The 23938-nt window shown below is 45.6% G+C and overlaps 2 protein-coding genes across 5 annotated transcripts in view; one reads left to right on the forward strand and one right to left on the reverse strand.

The window, feature by feature from the left end:
- Nucleotides 1–2735, reverse strand: part of LOC123772505 (receptor-type tyrosine-protein phosphatase epsilon) — a 57998-nt gene extending 55263 nt beyond the window's left edge. Inside the window, exon 1 of the mRNA XM_045765737.2 lies at nt 2618–2735. The gene's annotated coding sequence lies outside the window, so the exon portion shown is untranslated. The remainder of the gene's footprint in view (nt 1–2617) is intronic.
- LOC123772504 (venom phosphodiesterase-like) overlaps nt 1–23938 on the forward strand; it is a 149588-nt gene that overhangs the window by 44714 nt on the left and 80936 nt on the right. For 3 of the 4 annotated variants that reach the window (XM_069325927.1, XM_069325930.1, XM_069325928.1), the window contains exon 1: nt 4873–4925. The exons of the other annotated variant lie outside the window; for it this stretch is intronic. The gene's annotated coding sequence lies outside the window, so the exon portion shown is untranslated. Of the gene's footprint in view, nt 1–4872; nt 4926–23938 lie in introns of those variants that run through there. 4 annotated transcript variants of the gene reach the window in all.

The raw sequence follows: 23938 nt of genomic DNA on the forward strand, positions 1-23938 counted from the left end.
TGGACAAGCTGAAGGAATGGTCGAACAAATAGTTGTTAAGAGTTTAACCCAAGCAAATGTAATGTAATGAAGATAGGTGTAGGGAGCAGGAGGCCAGATACAAGGTATCATTTGGGAGATGAAATACATAAAGAGTCAGAGAGAGAAAAAGACTTGGGGGCTGATATCACGCCAGACCTGTCTCCTGCAGCCCATATCAAGAGGATAACATCAGCGGCATATGCCAGGCTGGCCAACATAAGAACGGCATTCAGAAACTTGTGTAAGAAATCTTTCAGAACTTTGTATACCACATATGTCAGACCAATCCTGGAGTATGCAGTCCCAGCATGGAGTCTATATCTAGTCAAGATTAAGACTAAACTGGAAAAGGTTCAAAGGTTTGCCACCAGACTAGTACCCGAGCTGAGAGGTATGAGCTACGAGGAGAGACTACGGGAATTAAACTTCGTCGCTGGAAGACAGAAGAGTTAGGGGGACATGATCACCATATACAAGATTCTGAAGGGAATTGATAGGGTAAATAAGGAACACAGGTGGAAATTTGTTGCCAAAATGAGCTATAGAGACATTAGAAATAACTTTTTTAGTGTCAGAGTAGTTGACAAATGGAATGCATTAAGAAGTGATGTCGTGGAGGCTGACTCCATACACAGTTTCAAGTGCAGATATGATAGAGCCCAATAGGCTCAGGAACCTGTACACCTGTTGATTGACGGTTGAGAGGCGGGACCAAAGAGCCAGAGCTCCTCCCTCCCCCCCCCCCCGACTGCACAACTAAGTGAGTTCACAACAACAAGGGTTATAGTCAAAACACTGGAAAAAATAATTAAAGCCAAAAGAGTTGAATACTTAGTGTATAATGACATAATATCGGACAGACAATATGGTAACAAATCTGCTTAGCTGTTATGATAGAGCCACAGAGATACTGCAGGAGAGAAATGGTGGCATTGGCCTGCTGGAACATGATAAAGTGGACGCCCTTGCTTAGGTTGCAGTTAATAAAGACAGTATCGAACGGAATCTTGAGTTATCAAATAGGTCCCATAAAAGTGTCATTAGATGAGAACTCTTGGATGAATTTGAAGAAAGTAGAGGTGCAAACTGGAACTAGCAGGTCCATTGTTTATCACAATGAAATGTGTGAAGTAAAACATGTGTATGGAGCAAGTAACAAAGTCAGTAGACTAACAGATGTTGTCACAGCTCGTATAAGACTTGGCTACAAGTATCTCTGGCAGTTCGGCTTGTATAGGGATCTAGATGAAGTAAAGTGTAAAGTGTGTGGACAAAGACAAGGACACACACTCGAACACTTTATCTTGGACTGTAGTAAAATTGAGCCATTTAGAGATAAATCTAGACTTCCGGTGTATGAAATGGCAAACCATCTTATTACCAAGGATAAAATACCTGAAATCCTTGTACTGTATCCATATTCCGCCTCCAGTAGATAAACTGCATATTAGATTAAGAAACAAGTACTAATAATAAACAGCAGCTCCCCTATGACTAATATCTCCATTGCTCAAACAATTATGTATTAGCGATAAGACCTACCATTTGTGTATAATGACTTACTGTAAATATATAGCTCTTGAAATAGAACATTCTCTGTAACTAGCTGACATGTAACTATAAGGTGTGAAGGATAGATGAAATTGTTATTGTAATCATCTCCGTTGAGGTGTGATAAAGACCTTTTGTGCCCTCTGTAATGCTTTTTGCGCTACCGCTCACAGGATGAGTATGGGGTGAACAATAAACTAGCCACCTCCGGCGGCCACAATCAATTAGGTCTATCTGGACCTAAAAAAAAAAAAAAGGTTATTGACAGTGCCACACAAGAGGCTGTTCTGGAAGTTAGAACATGCTGGAGGTGTGACTGGGAGAGTAGTGGTTTGCTGGCTCTGAAATCATTAACATTGTGGCCTCTCGCAATAGTATAGTGGAAGGCACTTATGCCTGTCAACCGCTGGGGTCCGCTATTCGAGTCTCCTAGTCTCTATACTCCTGCTGGTCTCACTAGTAAGCACTATAGGGTATTGTGCCACGACATGCCAGACTAAGTCTCACGTGTGCTGCCAAACACAACATTGAGGCCAACTTGGCTACAGTGAAGAGTTACTATGGTGCTTCTACCGTACTGTGTTTACTGTGTTAAGTACTATAAAGTGATCTCCAGGCTCTATCACCGTAACGTTTGTCGCTGTCAAGTACTCAACTAGTTGTGCTGGCGGGGGTTGAGCTCTGGCTCTTCGGTCCCGCCTCTCAACCGTCAACTGGTGTGATGGCAGCGCTCATGGTGTTGACCTGTCTGAGAGGTAGTGAAGACCTCGCTAACACTGACGCACAAAATACTGTTTCTAGAGGTTCAGTTTTCAGTCCACCTGTTATCCTCCTGCTCCTATCCTGTCTAGATATCCACGTGCAATATTTGTACCATTCTCCTTGTGCTATTGACTTTATCACGCACGAATTCTAAATTGAAGAAAAGTTATTTGTTATATGCTTTGGGAACTCGGTTCGCACACCAATACCTTAGTTAACACTAAAGATAATACTCTGATGATCTCTAGCCGTATGAGAGTGAACTGTAAGATGGTTACCTCACCTTATTGGGTGTCTCAGAGTCTTACAGGTGTGTGAGACAGGTGTGTGTGAGACAGGTGTGTGTGAGACAGGTGTGTGTGAGGCAGGTGTCAGCACCAACAGGCCTTCGCTCGTCAAGGGAGACACGCTAACTGCCAGCAGGAAGGAACAACAGGATATCATTTTTATCATGATATCGAAGTGTTGCCGATGTTGGCTTTTCTGCCCCAGTATGTTGGGGGCTGGTCGTGGTTCTCCTCTCTACAGGCGTCGTGGTTCTCCTCTCTAGAGGCGTCGTGGTTCTCCTCTCTAGAGGCGTCGTGGTTCACCTTCTCTCTAGAGGCGTCGTGGTTCACCTCTCTAGAGGCGTCATGGTTCACCTTCTCTCTAGAGGCGTCGTGGTTCACCTCTCTAGAGGCGTCGTGGTTCACCTCTCTAGAGGCGTCGTGGTTCACCTCTCTAGAGGCGTCGTGGTTCACCTCTCTAGAGGCGTCGTGGTTCACCTCTCTAGAGGCGTCGTGGTTCACCTTCTCTCTAGAGGCGTCGTGGTTCACCTCTCTAGAGGCGTCGTGGTTCACCTCTCTAGAGGCGTCGTGGTTCACCTCTCTAGGCGTCGTGGTTCACCTCTCTAGGCGTCGTGGTTCACCTCTCTAGGCGTCGTGGTTCACCTCTCTAGGCGTCGTGGTTCACCTTCTCTCTAGAAGCGTCGTGGTTCACCTCTCTAGAGGCGTCGTGGTTCACCTTCTCTCTAGAGGCGTCGTGGTTCACCTTCTCTCTAGAGGCGTCGTGGTTCCCCCTCATGTGCCAAGCTCTTTTTAGGAGCTGCCAAAATGGTTATCAAAGACCATGTTATCTTACACAAGATAACTCTTCTTGACCCAGAAGAGGCTTCAAGTTGTGCAATAAGGCACAAGAGTAACGTTCTGGTCACTAGAAGTGACGTGAGCCTATTTCCCAGTCATCTTACTGGGTAATTGTTCCATAAATCAACACTCCTATTACCGATTACCAGTATTTACCCAGGTCTTTCCCAAATCTAAACATAATCACGATTTTTTTGGCTAGGAAGTGACGTCGGGTCCTGATATACTGGCTACACGGACTTCCGTGTGTGTGTGTGTGTGTGTGTGTGTGTGTTGAATTAGCTGTGCTTACGGGGATTGAGCTTCATCTCTTGGGACCCAACTCTTGTACTATTAGTCGTCTATATCACCACACACAGGAACACTCTGGACCATCACCACACACACAGGAACACTCTGGACCATCACCACACACACACAGGAACACTCTGGACCATCACCACACACTCAGGAACACTCTGGACCATCACGACACACTCAGGAACACTCTGGACCATCACCACACACACAGGAACACTCTGGACCATCACGACACACTCAGGAACACTCTGGAACATCACGACACACTCAGGAACACTCTGGACCATCACGACACACTCAGGAACACTCTGGACCATCACCACACACACTCTGGAACACTCTGGACCATCACGACACACTCAGGAACACTCTGGACCATCACCACACACACTCTGGAACACTCTGGACCATCACGACACACACAGGAACACTCTGGACCATCACCACACACTCGGGAACACTCTGGACCATCACGACACACTCAGGAACATACATTAACCTAACCATATCTTCAGAACATTATCCACTATTGATTGACTCCCAGCTCATTATAGTGGTTTAAAGGGAAGGATATGGGATAGGACGGAGGAAAGGAATGGTGCCCAACCACTTCTACAATCGGGGGACTGAACTTCAACCTATAACATATCACATTTTCTAAAAAAATATATATATATATATAACAATCAAGGATACACTCTTAAATTTAGTTGTCTTAATTCCTTGTATTGGTATCAGTTAATGAAGATAATCAATGGTTTGCAACATGGTAAATGTTTGCTAGTATCATTAGCATGTTTGAAGCAGTCCACCGTGGTGTAGTGGTAAAGCATTCACCCGGCGCTTTGGCCTGGGTTCGTATCCTGGCCGGGGAGGATTAACTGGGTGCCACATCCTTAACTGCAGCCTCTGTTTACCCAGCTAGTGAAGGGGTTGGAAACGATTTGGCGGGTTGTAATTCTGGGAAAGAATTAGGATTATAAGAACCTGTCCGAAACGTTATGCGTCCTAGTGGCTGTACAAGAATGTAAGAACTCCTGTATATATCTATATTTATGGCGCATGCGCACCAGTAGTGGCACTACAGCGGCCGTGGGACTCTAGCAGCAGTTGCCGGGCATTTGTGAGCGAGCAGTCAGAGGGTCAACACGTCTAAGGCTGGCTCCGGTGGGTGGTGGTGGCCGCGTGTGTTACGTATTTATAAATAATTTTTTGGGGGGTTGTGCCTTTTGCTTGATAATATTTTAGCCTAGTGCTTGATGAGTATCATCATGCTGTCTCGAAGTTGTGAGGAAAAGATTGTTGACTTCAGACCATTGATGGCTGGTAGGCAACAGTGTAGGAGGCCAGTCTGTGCAACAGTATAGGAGGCTAGTCTGTGCAACAGTGTAGGAGGCCAGGCTGTGCAACAGTATAGGAGGCCAGGCTGTGCAACAGTATAGGAGGCCAGGCTGTGCAACAGTATAGGAGGCCAGTCTGTGCAACAGTGTAGGAGGCCAGGCTGTGCAACAGTATAGGAGGCCAGTCTGTGCAACAGTGTAGGAGGCCAGGCTGTGCAACAGTGTAGGAGGCCAGGCTGTGCAACAGTATAGGAGGCCAGGCTGTGCAACAGTGTAGGAGGCCAGTCTGTGCAACAGTATAGGAGGCCAGTCTGTGCAACAGTGTAGGAGGCCAGGCTGTGCAACAGTGTAGGAGGCCAGGCTGTGCAACAGTGTAGGAGGCCAGGCTGTGCAACAGTGTAGGAGGCCGAGTGTCTGCAGCAGCCTAAGAAATGACTCGGGCTGAGTGACCGAGAAGACTTACTATCCTATTTGTGAGTCAGGATATAGGCGGCAGGTCATCCATGAAGTAGCATAAGTGTTGTGATGGTGTATGTTACACTGGCACGTTGCTGCCTGTGTGTGTACTCAGCTAGTTGTACTCACCAAGTTGTGCATGCGGGGGTTGAGCTCTGGCTCTTTGGTCCCGCCTCTCAACCGTCAATCAACAGGTGTACAGGTTCCTGAGCCTATTGGGCTCTATCATATCTACACTTGAAACTGTGTATGGAGTCAGCCTCCACCACATTGCTTCCTAATGCATTCCATTTGTCCACCACTCTGACACTAAAAAAGTTCTTTCTAATATCCCTGTGGCTCATTTGGGCACTCAGTTTCCACATGTGTCCCCTAGTGCGTGTGCCCCTTGTGTTAAATAGCCTGTCTCTATCAACCCTGTCGATTCCCTTGAGAATCTTGAATGTGGTGATCATGTCCCCCCCTAACTCTTCTGTCTTCCAACGAAGTGAGGTTCAATTCCCGTAGTCTCTCCTCGTAGCTCATACCTCTCAGCTCGGGTACTAGTCTGGTGGCAAACCTTTGAACCTTTTCCAGTTTAGTCTTATCCTTGACTAGATATGAACTCCATGCTGGGGCTGCATACTCCAGGATTGGCCTGACATATGTGGTATACAAAGTTCTGAATGAGTGTGTGTGTGTGTGTGTGTGTGTGTGTGTGTGTGTGTGTGTGTGTGTGTGTGTGTGTGTGTGTGTGCGTGTGTGTGTGTGCGTGTTTCGTCTAATTTCGTTATAAAATTATATTATTTCAGAGTAAAAATATTTTTTGTCATGTTCTACGTTCAGCACCAACATTACTCGGAACAGAAGAGCCTCCAATAGCAACAGGTGGACCCATTGTGCAATAAACACCCTCAATACATTCGATATAACAAACACAGTCACTGAGAAGGGTGTCGACGACATACATGCAGACTTTGTTATGCAAGCCCCTTGGGAATCTCTGCCAGCACATTTTAAGATTTTGGCTCTTGAAGGAAAAAAGAACCAGACAAATCCTCATCTGCTACGTAACATTGCACAGATGCATATAGAAGCAAACATGGCATCCGACAGCTTCACTTACTTCACAGATGGATCAGTAGACCAGCAGGGACAAGAAGCCGGAGCTGCAGTTAAAGTAGGAAACTCTGTAAATAGTTGGAGACTCTCAAATGGGTGTTCGACTTCACAGAGATGCTAGCCGTTTAAAAGGCTTTGGAACGTGCTCTTGCTGAACACCGACAACATGTTATCATGCATACAGATTCGAGAACTGTCATTGAAACCTTGCAACAAGAACACATACATAACAACATCCATCTGATAACAAATATCATATCATTAATGTAAACACTCAAACGACAAGGCCGTTGGGTACTTATCAACTGGGTGCCAAGTCTTGTGGGAATAATAGGAAATGACATTGCAGAAGAAGCTGCAAAACTTGCAACTAAGAGAAGAAATGTAGACATTTACATCCCACAGAGTCTATCACAGATAAAGAAAGTAATTGGAAACGGAGCAATGCAGATGATGTACAGTGACTACAACACAGCAGTTGCAACATCAGGATCTGCGGGTTGGTACAAGAATTCCACCAACTACGAACCACTTAGTTTAATGAAAGGGAGCAGTAGAACAACAGAAGTACACTTACATCGCATCAGGCTTGGATACCCATGTGGATGGGGAATAGGCTTACAGGTTCCGGAAGATGAGAGGAAATGTCAGCACTGTGGAGAAATGCCCGACAGACCACTGGAACATTATCTAACACAGTGCACAGTTACAAACCCATTAAGATTCAACAGAACAGAAGAAGTTGTTAAACACATGGGGCAAAAATCTTACTGAAGCGACCATACGAGTCATAAATACTCATACTCCGCCCAAGTAAAACAGAAACAAGCAACACATAGGAGGCCAGCCAGAGGCTTAGGGCCCGCGCAGGAATATCCTTGCCAAAAAAATAGTAATAAAAAAAACACCAACATTATAGTGAGTAAATATGTCCCATTTCTTTATAACTTACATAATGCTAGCAAGCCATGAGTATCTTTGGGTAGCTTTGAGTATCTTTGGGTAGCTTTGAGTATCTTTGGGTAGCTTTGAGTATCTTTGGGTAGCTTTGAGTAGCTTTGGTTGCTTTGTGTAGTATTTTCTACCACAGAGGTGGGCACACACGGTGGAGTGGGTGGTGTAGTGTGGGCTTCCCGCCGCCCTGCGTCACGCCCTCACCCTCAATGTCCCACTGTTTAATGTCCAGTCAAACAGTTTGTGTACTCACCTAGTTGTACTCTCCTAGTTGTATTTACCTAGTTATAATCACCTAGTTGTCCTCACCTAGTTGTATTCACTTAGTTGTATTCACATAGGTGTATTCACTTTGTTGTATTCACATAGTTGTACTCAGTTGTATTCACCTAGTTGTACTCACCTAGTTGTACTAACCTAGTTGTATTCACTTAGTTGTATTCACATAGTTGTATTCACATAGTTGTATTCACTTAGTTGTACTCACCTAGTTATATTTACCTAGTTGTACCCGCGTAGTTGTGCTTGCGGGGTTGAGCTGTGTGTGTGCGTGTGCGTGTGCGTGTGCGTGTGCGTGTGCGTGTGTGTGTGTGTGTGTGTGTGTGTGCGCGTGTGTGTGTGCGTGTGCGTGTGCGTGTGCGTGTGTGTGTGTGTGTGTGTGTGTGTGTGTGTGTGTGTGTGTGTGTGTGTGTGTGTGTGTGTGTGCGTGTGTGTGTGTGTGTGTGTGTGTGTGCGTGTGCGTGTGTATGTGTGTGTGTGTGTGTGTGTGTGTGTGTGCGGGTGTGTGTGTGTGCGTGTGTACTCACCTAGTTGTACTCACCTAGTTGTGCTTGCGGGGGTTGAGCTGTGTACTCACCTAATTGTACTCACCTAATTGTGCTTGCGGGGGTTGAGCTTTGGCTCTTTGGTCCCGCCTCTCAACTGTCAATCAACTGGTGTACAGATTCCTGAGCCTACTGGGCTCTACCATATCTACATTTGAAACTGTGTATGGAGTCAGCCTCCACCACATCACTGCCTAGTGCATTCCATTTATTAACTACTCTGACACTGAAAAAATTCTTTCTAACGTCTCTGTGGCTCATCTGGGTGTGGCTCATCTGTGTGTGCGTGTGCGTGTGTGTGTGTGTGTACTCACCTATATGTACTCACCTATATGTGCTTGCAGGATCGAGCATTGACTCTTGGATCCCGCCTTTCTAGCTATCGGTTGTTTACAGCAATGACTCCTGTCCCATTTTCCTATCATACCTAGTTTTAAAAGTATGAATAGTATTTGCTTCCACAACCTGTTCCCCAAGTGCATTCCATTTTTCTACTACTCTCACGCTAAAAGAAAACTTCCTAACATCTCTGTGACTCATCTGAGTTTCCAGTTTCCACCCATGTCCCCTCGTTCTGTTATTATTACGTGTGAACATTTCATCTATTTCCACTTTGTCAATTCCCCTGAGTATTTTATATGTCCCTATCATATCTCCTCTCTCCCTTCTTTTCTCTAGTGTCGTAAGGTTCAGTTCCTTCAGCCGCTCTTCATATCCCATCCCTCGTAACTCTGGGACAAGCCTCGTCGCAAACCTCTGAACCTTCTCCAGTTTCTTTATGTGTTTCTTCAGGTGGGGGCTCCATGATGGCGCGGCATACTCTAAGACGGGTCTCACGTAGGCAGTGTAAAGCGCCCTAAAATCTTCCTCATTTAGGTTTCTGAATGAAGTTCTAATTTTCGCCAGTGTAGAGTACGCTGCTGTCGTTATCCTATTTATATGTGCCTCAGGAGATAGATTAGGAGTTACGTCCACACCTCCTTTGCTTTCATACATTCCTTATTAAACCACGGATTCTTCCTTTGCTTCTCTGTTTTTTCCTGTCGGGCTGGGACAAACCTGCTTACAGCCTCCTGACATTTTTGGGTGACATAGTCCATCATGTCTTGTACAGACTTGGTTCCGAGTTCTGTGTCCCAATGTATATCCCATAGGAATTTATTCATCTCCTCATAGTTTCCCTTTCGGTACGCCAGCCCTTTGTTTCCCAGTTCTTTTTTGGGGGTGATAATTCCTAGCTCAACCAGGTACTCAAAGCTCAATACACTATGATCACTCATTCCCAAGGGGGCTTCCAACTTAACTTCCCTTATATCCGACTCATTTAGGGTAAATATCAGATCAAGCAAGGCTGGTTCATCCCCTCCTCTCGTTCTTGTCGGTCCCTTGACGTGTTGACTTAGAAAGTTTCTTGTTGCCACATCCAGCAGCTTAGCTCTCCATGTGTCTGGGCCTCCATGTGGGTCTCTGTTCTCCCAATCTATTGGGGGAACATGGTTGTTCCATGGTTGAAGTCTTCCATGATTAGTAGCCTGGATCCGTTCCTGTTAGCCACAGAAGCTGCTCTCTCTATTATATTGATGGTGGCCAAGTTGTTTCTATCATGTTCCTGTCTGGGTCTTCTGACATTCGGTGGGGGTTATATATGACTACTACTATAATTTTCTGTCCTCCAGTTGCTATGGTGCCTGATATGTAGTCACTGAAACCTTCACAGTTCTGAATTACCATCTCTTCGAAACTCCAACCTTCTCTTAGTAGCAAAGCTACACCACCTCCTCCTCTCCCTTCTCTCTCTTTCCTCACTACATAGTAGCCCTGTGGAAACACTGCATTTGTTATGGTGTTTGTTAGCTTTGTTTCTGTGAGTGCTATTATGTCTGGGTTTTCTTCTAGTGCCCATTCTCCGAGTTCACTTGTTTTATTTGTAATTCCATCTATGTTACTGTACATTGCCTTGAAGCTCACTTTCTTCAGTTCATTTTCTTGTCCCTTTCTTGGCGAGCATTCTGCTGGTATGGGAAGCTTTTCAGTGGATGAGATGATCTGTGAGGTGGTTTGCAGGGTCTCAGGGGAGTTTGGGGTGAGGGGTGGGAGTTTCAGGGAAGGAGGGACAGGTAGGGTGTGGGTTAAGGAGATAGGGGGGGACATGGAGGATATGGGGTGAGGGGGGAGGAGGGATAGGGAGGGTATGGGATGAAGGGGGAGGGGGGACAGGGGGGGGAAAGGTGGGAGGGGGGACATGATGGGAATGGGGAAGGGATGACAGGGTAAGAATGGGGTGGGGGAAGAGGGAGGGTTGGGTGGGGGGCAGGTAGGGTGAGGGGAAGGGAGGGTTTCTATGCAGAGGGGGGTGGTGGTGTTGCCCTCCCCTCTGGTGTTGCTGGGATGCTGGTTTTGGGTTCGCCTCTTGTCTCTAGGACTGTTGTGTTGGGGACTGTGATTTCCTGGTTTGCTCCTCTCTCCCTGCACTTCCTCCTTGCCTCTGCTGCCCTGGCTCTCTCCTCCTTCGTCCTGTCCCTCTGCAGGAATACTTTCTTGTATCCCTCCACATGCTGCAGTCGACTCTTCCTTTGGAGAATATCCTCCTTCGTGGTTTCGTTTGTAAACACCACCTTTACAAGTCTGTTTCTGTCCTTGTTGTACCAGCCCAACCTGAAAACCTTCTCAATGTTTCATTCAGCCCCTTCCATCTGTAACCCCTTCAGTAGCCCATGTACTGCCTCTCTATCCTTGCTATTCCATTCTTGCCTGTTGGATCCTTCCTGTTCTTTGATGCCTACAACTACCACTGATCTTTTTCTCTCCAGCAGCTGAGTGGTGCACCTTGCTGCTTCCTGTGAGGTGGTTGCTTGCATGGCTACCTCCCTCACTGTGTCCATAGCTTCTGAGCTCTTTTTCAGTATGTCTGCAAACGTTTCAGGTACAGAGGCATTTCCTTCCAATGTAACATTCCCACCTTCCCTTTGGATGATAATCTGATGCTCGGTCTCTTTATTTTTCTCTGTGAGGGATTTGATCTCCCTTGCTGATGTCAGCTCACTTTGCAGGTTGTTAATTGTAATCCTCATTTCCTGCATCTCCTTCCTGAATTCCTCCAGAACTTGGGTTAACATGTCCCTCGTTTGGTCACTTTGGCTGTTCCCTGCATCCCTGTTGTGTCCACCTGCCATTTTGTCCCTTGTCAAGAGAGAGAGAGCAAGAATAGTCCTAGTGTGAGTGGGTTTGGTGGTGTGGGGGGGGGGGAGTGTTTGGGAGAGTGGGAGTGGTGGGGGCAGGGGGGGGGGGGGAGTGTGTTGGGAGAGTGAGATGGGGGTTAAGAGGTGGGTGAGGTGTAGTCTTCAGATTACGGCGGTGGGGGGGGGGAGGGGATTAGCGGCTTATCTGGGTTCCCAGTGAGCTCACAGTTGCTGTCCCTGTTACCTGTCTACCACGATTGTATTTTTACGATTGTATTATTGAATGGAATGCAATAGTGTCCATGATATGATATTATATAAACCTTGCACACTGTTAGACTTATGAGACACTTACCAGCCAGCCCCCCACAAGCACTCTAGGTGAATACACGGCATGTCGTCGGTAATCCTGTGAGGTCTTTAGGTTTCCACTTGGGTCCCGGCTGATGCGACTGATGCTGCCTCAAGAAGTCGATCTTCACTAGCTATCTTCTCTAAATTCACTAAGATAATTCACCACGAGATGTGATCAATGTGTTGCATTACAATGCCACTGTTCAATTTACACTGTCCCGATTCTCACTGCACAGTACACCCGCTCCCTTGAACCCTATTGTTCCCTCGGTTAACGCAGACCGCTGACCCTACACGTCTGCTCACGATCAAAGCTGACCCAAGACTGTCGTGTGTGTGTGTGTGTGTGTGTGTGTGTGTGTGTGTGTGTGTGTGTGTGTGTGTGTGTGTGTGTGTGTGTGTGTGTGTGTGTGTGTGTGCGTGTGTAACACCCATGACCCCCCCCCCCTTAGAATTCACACTCAGGGAAGCCTTCTCCAAGAGGTCAGCCCAGATGACCTCCGGATTATCTTGATTCAAAAATTCCTGGGTTAGTCTTAGTCAGCATAGTATCAAGTATGTAATATTTCATGATACTCTTGTCAAACATGGCAATGGAATTAGACTCCAGATTCTTATGTGTGTAAACATCCATGGATCTCCCCCTTTTGGCCAGGTCAGAGGTCAGTCACACATGTAATTAATAACTCTTGAAGAGTGTATGGTGAATGTCAAACAAGCTTAATTGAAATATTTTTAAGTGTTTGTGCACGCGTGGCCGACTTCTTACATTCTTGGTGTAGGTAGCAACAGCAGATCTCCCCCCCTCCCCCCTGTGGGGGTTGTATATAGAGGTCCTGTAGAGACTTGGAAGAGAGTGTGGGACACCAGGATCGAGAGCGGGTCTGTGAAGAACATCTCAGCCAGGGAGAGACAGAGGTCTTAAGGTAATGTGTGTGATCTCTGAGGTTTTGTTCCATGTCCAAATTTCTTAAATTTTTGCCAGTGTTAGAGTAGGATTTATAAGTGGTGATTGACATAATTTTGGTCTCAATAAACTCATGTTAAATTTCCCGTCTGTGTCAATTGTTGAATCCTCTTAGCCTTTTGGATATAGTGGCTGACAACCGTTTTCATAATTAATGACAGTCATAGAAAGTACTCTCCAAGTCAAGCAATGTTTCTTGCCTCGTTGCTTGATATAGTCTCAATGGTCAAAGGCAGATGGTGGCAGCGTATTTAATCCTGTGTAGCATTTCCTTGTTGGCAGTGTACCTTTTAGTTCCGGTGTAACCATCATATGTCAGCTCATAGCAGTGTTACCAAGTGCAACCGATCGGGAAGTGTTACTCAGGATAAGAAGTAGTGTTTACATTATTAGTTTTAGTATCCATTATAGTGGTGTTACATTAGAGCGGTGTTACAGATTCCTTATAGGGGTGATACAATGGTGCTAGCGGTGGTCCAATAAATTGTGGGTGTGTTCACACTTTATTGGAGTCCTGCGCGCCGGCTGCTCAGTTGGCCACGTCGTTGTTTGTTTGTTTAGGCGGGCTCGCGATTTCGTTGCTCGGAGTCACACGTATTTTAAGTGTTATGATTTAAGTGCGTCATACGGGAAACTAGAGGAAAGTTTGGGGTATGCACTTCGCTCTGAAATCTATGGACAGAAATTAGTTCTCGTTTCTCTTCATAGCTTCCAGGGGTGTACAACCCAGTTATAGGTTGTACAGCAATCTGTTCGGCAGGTTGTCTGGGAAATTATCAGTGAAGGACGCTTACTGATACATTTCTGAGGTACATGGAGTTGCCTCGAGTTCTAGATCTTAACGATAAGGCCGCAGACGGTGCTCCGGCACCTAGAGTGCAGCTGAGTTTTCATCATAGAGGGGGTCATGTTGGCAGCGAGACTGACCTCAAACATTCTAGTCGTGAATTGTGTCTTAGGGGGGACGGCTGCTAGTGTTGGATGTTTTCCCCCAAGGGCGGGTCAGACGTAGTTAACAGGCGTAGCTTACCGAGGAACAATCGTACTTTTAATCATCACGAGAGTAGTCTTACAATTAGTTAAGGGAATTCATAGTTAAGTATATTATATCTTTTTATTTTCATTATTTTACTCTGATTCTTTTCATAAGTGTAAGGAATTTCAGTGACGATAAGGTTGGATGTACACCTGACCACCTCTTGTGTGCACATATGTGTACATGTGTTTCTCATGCGACGATCTGTGAGATTGTTTATACTAAGTTATCAACACCTGTTTCATCTCGGGCGCGCGGTCATAACTCTCATCCACTCAGGAAGGGTACTGTTGTATGTCCCTGCATCTTTCTGCAGACGCTCCGCGCGGTGTATATTGTGTTTACAGCGAGTGTGGGTTTGTTGTGGTTTACTTTTTAATGTTCATTCGTTACATAGAACATTGTGTTAAAATTTCAAGTTAATATGACGCTCGGTGACAAAGTTACAGATATTGTGTTATTTTGTGGCATTCTATCTTTATTGGCAATTTGTTTGATTTTATATGTCCACTCAGATGTTATCAGAATGGAGGGGTTCTCAATAGGGTTGCGATCCCCCTCTATTCCCTCTCAGTTCCCGCCTCAAGTTCCCTACACCTACCCCACCCAGTTCCCACCCACCCTACCCGCCCATGTTCCCTCCACCCACCCTGCTCCACTTCCTTCCACTATCCCCACTCAAGGTCACTCCACCCGTCAACCCTCACACTCCTTCCCCTCAGTTTCCACCCCTCCCGCCTTGCTACCTCCCGCCACACCCCGCGTTGGTGTCACTCCTCCACACGCCCCCCACTCTCCCTCCACTTCCATCCTCCCCGCCCTGCGCCCAGTCCCTCAACCCCCCACCAGCCCTCCCCGCCTCCCTCATACCTCCTGTCATATCCTCCCCCTCCAACATTCCGAACCCCCACCCTGCTTCCCCCGCCCATCCCCCCAGTGTTGCCTCCCCGGGGGTAGTTTGTACTTGTGGTAAGATTTCTTATACATTAAGTAGTATTAGTAGGGAGAAATGTTGGACCTGTCATGGAAAAGGTCATTTTAGGAAAGCGTGTACGAGTGTTCGGCTTAAGGAAGTACCGTCGCCAAATTACTTTAAGGATGGTCGCCCGACTTTTGAAGTCAAAGTTGAGGGTGAGTTTGATTGCTTTCATGGACACCGGTAGCCAAGCAACGCTCATTAAGAGTTCAGCCTTCAGCAAATTCAAACATGCACGGCTTAAATGTAGTAGTAAGCAGCTCACAGCAGTTAATGGGGGACAAATTGACATCTTGGGTCAAGCCACTGTTAATTTTGAAATAGGTCATGATGGGTCGTACCCTCACACTTGTACAGTGGTTCAGAATCTTGCTTATCCAGGTGATATCTTGATTGGCATGGACTTCTTACACAGGTTCTCATATTCTCTGTCTGCTGAGAAAGGGGCGAAACATTGCCGGTTGAAATTAGGAACTGTATCATATCCGGTGACATTGACTGACCATCCACCTGTTGTAGCTTCCATCCAGCGGAAGCTGAAACATCATGCCAGTTACGCGAAGTTTTTGTTTCAGTCTCCTCCAGACAATAGTAAGAAGTCGTGTATTTTACATGCTTTTGACAAGCAGACTTGCCCACCACGATCATTTAGGTTCCTTGGGGTGGCCGTGGGTCGTCATATCCAGCCTGGTACTACCCTTCTGGTGGCCGGCAGGTTTGATAAACTATTAATTCCCCACCACGTAATTGTTGTCCTGGATAAAGGTGCCCTCATACCTGTGGTTAATCTCTCACACAAGACCTACCGCTTCAGAGTGGGTGATCGAGTGTGTCTCATGGTGTTATCTTAGAGGAGACATCGATCTTTCAATCAGATCCATCGGAAACTATTACAGACACTAAGCAATGCGGCGCTCTTAATGTTAGAGACACTAGAAAGACTGCTAAGCACGGCGCTCACGCCACCTTGCGATGCCAACAATTTGCATAAATTAATATCAGCCCTAGATTTTTTTTTTTTTTTTAGATATATATAAGAGTTGTTACATTCTTGTACAGCCACTAGTACGCGTAGCGTTTCGGGCAAGTCCTTAATTCTATGGTCCCTGGAATACGATCCCCTGCCGCGAAGAATCGTTTTTTCATCCAAGTACACATTTTACTGTTGCGTTAAACAGAGGCTACAGTTAAGGAATTGCGCCCAGTAAATCCTCCCCGGCCAGGATACGAACCCATGACATAGCGCTCGCGGAACGCCAGGCGAGTGTCTTACCACTACACCACGGAGACTGTTGTGGCACATTCCAGCACATTTACAGCACATTCCAGAGTTAGAGAGGAAACGGGTGCGGGAAGTTTTGCGGATGTTCCTCAAATTATTTGCAACGGACGACGATCAGATTGGGTTGTTAGACAGAATTGAGCACACCATTCCAACAGGTGATCACGAGCCCGTGTACACGAGACAGTGGAGGCTCCCGGAACAGGCTAAGAAAACTATCAGAGAGGAGTGTCAGAAGATGTTAAGACAGGGAGTTATAGAACCAAGCACTTCACCATGGTTGTCTCCTGTGGTGCTGGTGCGCAAACCGGATGGTAGTTACCGGTTTTGTGTCGACTATCGGAAAGTTAATAAAATTACAAAGGGAGACGTGTATCCCTTACCTCGGATTCAAGAAATTATAGATCAGTTCGCGGCAGCTAAGTATTTCTCCACTCTGGATGCTAAGTCAGCATATTGGGCAATTCCGGTGGCAGTTAAGGACCGTGAGAAAACAGCATTCTCTAATGGGGTTCACCAGTTTCAGTTTAAGCGCATGCCTTTTCGGCTCAAGACAGCCCCTTCATCATTTCAGAGGGCTATTAACTACATCCTCAGCCCTGTGCTAGGTAGGCATTCATTAGCATACCTGGATGACGTGGTTATCTACTCCAGGTCGTTTGATGAGCACCTGAGGGACTTGACTGAGACACTTTCATTGTTAGACAAGGCAGGGTTCAAATTAAATATCAACAAGTGCACTCTGGCATCTCAGAAATTCAAATTTCTGGGGTACCAGGTGAGCACAGATGGCATCCGCCCTGACCCAGACTCATGCCGCGCCATTGGTGAGATGCCCAGGCCTAGGTCAGCAAGGGATGTGCGAAGGTTTCTGGGAGCAGCCGGATACTTCCGCCGCCATATTGAGGGATTTGCTAGTATAACAGCGCCTTTAACTGACCTTGTAAAGAAGAATGCTAAATTTATGTGGACCTTAGAACACGATGAGGCTTATACTAGGCTCAAAAGTCAATTAATTACCGCCCCAGTATTAGCTGTGCCTGACTTTGATAAGGAGTGGGAGGTGCATACAGACGCTAGTGGTATAGCCATAGGAGGGTGCTTAATGCAGCGTGATTTAGAGAACCATCCTCACCCTGTGGCGTATTTCAGCAGAAAAGTGAAGGGACCTGAAGTTAGATACTCAGCAACAGACAAGGAAGCGCTTGCTGTGGTTGAAAGTGTTCGTTATTTTGAGCCTTACCTATTCCAACGTCATTTTGTTATTTTCACAGATCACAGAGCTCTCACGTATATATTTAAAAAAAACGAAGTGTCCCCGGATGTCCCGTTGGTCTCATGAGTTGTCAGCTCATTCTTTTCAGATCCTTTATAAGCCTGGTCCATCTCACGTTGTGCCAGACACGTTGAGTAGGAACATCGCGTCAGTTAACGTAAATGTCAACATTGAAACTATTGCCAGTGATAAAATGAGAGAATTTCAAATGGGAGAACAGCGATGGAAGGAAATAATTGAATATTTGGAGGGTGGCAAATACCCTATGAAGAAAGGTAACTTTCCCCTGCAGCATTTTGACCTGCAGAAGGGTGTCCTATATTATGTTAACGACATGAAAGATCGTGCGGTCTACCAGTTAGTCATCCCCGACGCGTTAAGATCATCGGTCGTGAAACTTGTACATGCATCTAAGATCGCTGGTCACCCTTGGGTCTTTAACACCTATATCAGAGCAAAAACTTTATTCTATTTTCCTAGGATGTTATCTTATATCACTAAGTTTGTTAGATCGTGTCCCAACTGCCAACGGAGAAAAGGTACCCCTAAGGTACAGGCGCCACTACAAGAGTTCCCTGACATTTTTGAGCCTTTAGACCGAGTGGGAGCCGATTTGATTGATTTACATAGTAGTCATTCTGGTAATCGCTACGTGTTGGTGCTAGTGGACCATCTGTCCCGGTTCACTACCTTGGTTGCTCTTCCTCGTAAGGACGCGCAGACTGTTGCAGACGTTTTCTTAAGTAAATTTGTCACTGTGTTTGGACCACCTAAAGTATTAGTATCTGACAGAGGTCAAGAGTTTGTTGGTAACACTTTAAAAGAAGTTTGTAAAATTTTAGAAACTACAACAGCCCTCACGACGGCTTATCATCCGCAAGCAAATAGTATGACTGAAAGAACCAATCGTACAATTAAGGATATGCTAGCAATTCTTGCAGAGAAAGATGCTGCCACCTGGGATGAACAACTCCCCTATGTTCAACTAGCCTTGAACACTGCCATTCATCAGTCAATTAACACACAACCACTGCTGCCTTTCACGGGGCGCTCATGTAATTTCCCATCAGGTCTGCTTAACAGACACGAGGTTGTGTACGGTGAGGATTATCCTTCAGAAATCCTCTCTAAAATGAGAAATGCTTGGAGGATTGCTGCTGAGGCTTGTAAGACAGCGAGGAGCCGGTATGCGCACTATTATGATAAGAAGGTTCAACCGTTGACACTTAGAGAGGGAAGCTTGGTTATGAGGTTAAATGAAAAGGCGCCTGCCAATCAAAGTAGGAAGCTGGCACCTAGATGGCGTGGACCATATATATGAGTAATTAAGAAGCTTGGCCCAGTTAATTTTCTGATCTGGGGAATTTTTGATGACCAGAGTGACACAACTATTCATGTCAACAAATTAAAGTGTTATGTTGCCGTGTGAGGAACTGGAACTGCCTTCAGCAATTCCCATTCCTGACCCTTCTGAGTTGACTGACCCAGCTGGGCTTGTCCAGGATGGAGAGGAGGACGTGTTAAAAAATCCCTGCCACATGAGCCACTTCCCGCCCAACAACGAGAGGGGTTTCAATATCATGGTATCCGGGTACACGTTGGTAACTCTACACTTAATGTTTTGAATGCCTATGCACCTACTGGCCTCCTCCAGTATACTGACCTACCTAGTTTTGCACATACTGATTCTACAATATTAATTGGGGATTTAAATGCTAAACACAAACAATTAGGGGATCAACTCACAAACACCAACGGGAGAAGATTATTGGCACTTCTCGATGCATATGATGATGTTCAAATTATCAGTAAGAATCAACCAACGCAAATATATGGAGGCGTCCTAGATAGGTGCATTGGCTTTAACCTGTCATACACAACTCATGAGACTGATATTATGGATGACTTAATGTCTGACCATTTAGCCATAACAGCTAACATACACGTGGCTAATGTTGACCTACCTGCCACTAAGCTGAGTAGACGCAGGCTAACAGTAAGGAAAGAGCAAGAAAAATTCTTTATAGACAGCATAGAACATTGGTATAACAATTATGAGCCTGAGAATGTACAACAGTTTTATGATGACCTCATAAATAATACCTATGAGGCCATCAACAATAGTGAGTCACGCCAAACAAAAAGAAGTACTGGTATACAGGTCAGACACAACCAGTACTATGATGATGCTAAACTGAAAGAGCTTAAATCAATTGCTAGACAGACAGGTAAAGCATATAAGAGCCTTAGAACTCCTCAAATGTTAAAACTGTTTCAGGCCGCGCTTGCAGCGGCAAGGGAGAAAATGACTGAACTGAGACAAAATGAATGGGAGGGTTTTGTTAGTGGACTTAACCTGCATACTCCCCTGGGCAAAGCCTGGAAAGGCATAAACAAAATTATTGGTAAAAATAGTGGACAAGTTTCACACCCAAACCCGCTACAGAAAGCCAATCAGTTAATTGCAAAATGGGCTCAGGTTTCCAGCTTTGGAATGTTACCAGCTAGCACTGGGGAGAAATTGCAGGCGGGGTCCACAGACAGAAATTCTCTCATAAATTTCATGTTGAGCAAGCAACATGTTGAATGTGATGTTTCATATACAGATTATGAATTGGATGCAGCCCTCTCCAGGGGCAGTAGCACTACTACTGGTGAGGACGGTATCACCTATGATATTCTAAGACTCCTACATCGTGTACCCGGTAACCCATTATTAGAATTGTTTAATGCTAGCTATGTCTCTGGGCAGTTGCCTGTATCATGGACCACCAGTCTTACTGTACCTGTACCAAAACCTGGCCAATCTGATGCTTTCCGTCCCATCTCACTGACCAGTTGCATGTGCAAAACCTTTGAGAGAATGGTGCTTAATAGATTATTGTATAGAGTTAAAGAGCACATGTCACCTGATATCAATGGTTTCACACATGGTAAAAGTGTACACAACTGTATCACAACCTTTCTTACTGTTCATGGAGATAAAAGGAACAAGTACACAACATTTCTTGATTTAAAAAATGCCTTTGATATTGCTAATAGGGAAGTGATTATGTATGAATTAGCGAGAATGGATATAGGGGGACATTTATTACAATGGATACGAGGCTATCTTACCAACCGGAAGTCCTCTACACTGTTCCAAGGCTACAAGAGTGAAACTAAAGTAATGCAACTAGGCACCCCACAAGGAGGAGTACTTAGTCCTACCTTGTTTAATGTTCTAATTAATGCTTTACTAAAATCAATCCCAACTAGTCCGGCAAACATCACTATCAGCTATGCAGATGACAAGCCGAACTCGTGAACCAACATTGAGGCCAGAGGGGTCACCCCTCTGGTACAGTGGAGAGGGGGTTACGTTACACCTCACCCCCTCCCAACACTCCCGGTAACCCCACCACTCGGTTACCTGGGATGGTGATAATGACACCATTCACCCAGCCGACACCTCCCACCACACAAGGTTGTCCGGGCCAGAGTTCCAGCCAGCAGAGCACAGCTGTCCAGATGTCAACGTACCATGATGGGCCCCAGTCTTGCAGTTCATCATCAGAGGCACCCTCCTGCCTGCTGCGACACACCGTGCAGGCACGCCGGAAGTGGAGGCGCGAGGTCAACAAGCGGGTATGCCAGCAGCAGTCACCTACCAGTTCCCCCTCGTCCTTGGGGATACCACATCACTGACTCCACCAAGATGCGCAACGAGGCGGTCACATTCCAACGGCACCTCCCTACTGAGTGTGCTTGACTCGCCAATAGGGTGCACGTTTCGCACCATCGGCCCAAGGTCAGGCACATTAGGGCATGCGCGATAAGGCGTATCGGCTCAGTAGAATGTGATACAAGCAACGCCTGTATAGTGATGGGTCCCAGGAGCTGAAGTTGGGATCCACCTGGCCTGCCGCCACGCTACCCCACGCCCCAACACCTGCACCTGCTTACTTCTGTTGCAAGACATCGTTGACGTCACACTCTCTGCCCTGCTGTCACGACTCCTGCTATGTAGCTGCTGTCACTCATCATCGACCGTCGGCTTCAAGCAGCTGGATGTGAGATGTGCCTCCATACATCTCTCCTAACACCGTTCACCTGTGACCGGCCAAGTCCCCGGCCGCGGTCACTCGTCGCTGCTCTTCACACCACCACCTTCCAGCAGTTTGATAGCTTGACGAGGAGTCTGTCACCAGTAGACTCGCTCTGTCACCAGACGTACCCACAGAGCTGTTGCAAGAAGATCTCGGGGTATATCCAGGCATCATCGACGGGCAGACGCTGGACCAACATCAGGTCTTCTACATCACGTCTCCAACATCGGGACCTCCAACATCAGGTCTCCAACATCAGGTCACCAACATCAGGTCACCACGCGAGAGTATAACGGATGCACGATAGAAAACGCGTATTTCAACACGAACATTTTGTGTCAAGATTTACGAATGATGGTTCAGAGAAATGACTCTATTATTAACGGTGTCAAGTAGCTTTGTCTAATCGGGTTAAAAGTGTAACATTTATGAGGATGTAAAGTAACTAGGCCTAGACAAAGTGGTCCTAGACAGTGTTCGTAGCTAGATGCCTTGGGTCTCTAGCACAAACTTTATCTTGAAATTTCTTTTTATTTTATATCATGTATGTGTCTATGTGATAAGTCGGTCCTGGTGATGAGTGTCCAGGTTCCCTCTTTGGTACCAGTGTTTGGGTACATACTTTTTTTTATATTTGCATGCCTTTATGTTTCAATAAAATGTTGTAATGTTAAGTAATGTTTCTGTTGTGGTAAGAGGTAGTCTTACTATCAGTGTGTGCAGAGTGCATGGAGGTTGACCCTGGCACTATTGTCTTGTGCGGTATATGGATTGGCCCACAAGTGTTCTGTAAACGTACGGTTCTCTTGATGAGTTTTTATGTCTATTATTGTATTTTTACCATGTTTTATAACTTGTATAACTCATAGGTTTGGCTGTGGGTCATGAGGTACCCAGCAGATGGTTGGGGTATGTCCCACTTGGGTAATGTTACTTGTTAGTTTTAATTACTTAGATTTAAATGTTAGAGTAGGAATATTATATATATTTTTTCATGTTGTTGATCATTGTATTTTGCATGTTTTGTTCTTGAGACCTTCTGAGGAAGACTTGCTAGCCTGTCTAGGGTGCAGGCAGGATATGTCATTGTTTCATAGTAGTCTTTATTGCCATGTATTGTAACTCGGGATTGTATTATGTAGCCTTGTGTTATCCCTTGTATTTTGACATCATATTATTTTTTAGTTGTAATTTTCCTGTTCCATTAGGATTTTTTTTTTAATTTTTTTATATCATACCAGTTTTAAGGCGATTTTTGGTTTTGGTCTTCCAGCTTTCTGAGGGAGCCTTGCTGGACTGCCTCGGGCGCAGCCTTGCTGGACTGCCTCGGGCGCAGTCGGGATTTGCATTTTTTTTCCATTGATATACTGTATTGTCATATTATGATATCGGAATTGTATCATGTGTGAGGGTATCATTGCTGGTATTTTTGCCAGAAATTTTTGTGCTTTTGTTTCTTTCATTGTACATTTGTGTGTTGTTCTTACTAATGCGTACTTGTACAATGTACTTTGCATCGTGTTAATTAAGTTAGCTTACTTCTATCAAAATGTCACTGGCAATTTTTTTTTTCTTTTAGGGTTTAGTTATCCTAACTCCTCCAAAATACCATAAGACAAAATTGGGCTTAATTATCATACACTCGATTTTGTCTTAACTCCGGGGAAAGGGAGCTGTAACACCCAGGACCCCCCCCCCTTAGAGTTCACACTCAGGGAAGCCTTCTCCAAGAGGTCAGCCCAGATGACCTCCGGATTATCTTGATTAAAAAATTCCTGCGTTAGTCTTAGTCAGCATAGTATCAAGTATGTAATATTTCATGATACTCTTGTCAAACATGGCAATGGAATTAGACTCCAGATTCTTATGTGTGTAAACATCCATGGATCTCCCCCTTTTGGCCAGGTCAGAGGTCAGTCACACATGTAATTAATAACTCCTCTCTTGAAGAGTGTATGGTGAATGTCAAACAAGCTTAATTGAAATATTTTTAAGTGTTTGAGCACGCGTGGCCGACTTCTTACATTCTTGGTGTAGGTAGCAACAGCAGATCTCCCCCCTCCCCCCTGTGGGGGTTGTATATAGAGGTCCTGTAGAGACTTAGTTGGAAGAGAGTGTGGGACACCAGGATCGAGAGCGGGTCTGTGAAGAACATCTCAGCCAGGGAGAGACAGAGGTCTTAAGGTAATGTGTGTGATCTCTGAGGTTTTGTTCCATGTCCAAATTTCTTAAATTTTTGCCAGTGTTAGAGTAGGATTTATAGGTGGTGATTGACATAATTTTGGTCTCAATAAACTCATGTTAAATTTCCGGTCTGTGTCAATTGTTGAATCCTCTTAGCCTTTTG

The sequence above is a fragment of the Procambarus clarkii genome, chromosome 17, assembly GCF_040958095.1.
Source record: "Procambarus clarkii isolate CNS0578487 chromosome 17, FALCON_Pclarkii_2.0, whole genome shotgun sequence".
NCBI classification, from domain to species: domain Eukaryota; kingdom Metazoa; phylum Arthropoda; class Malacostraca; order Decapoda; family Cambaridae; genus Procambarus; species Procambarus clarkii.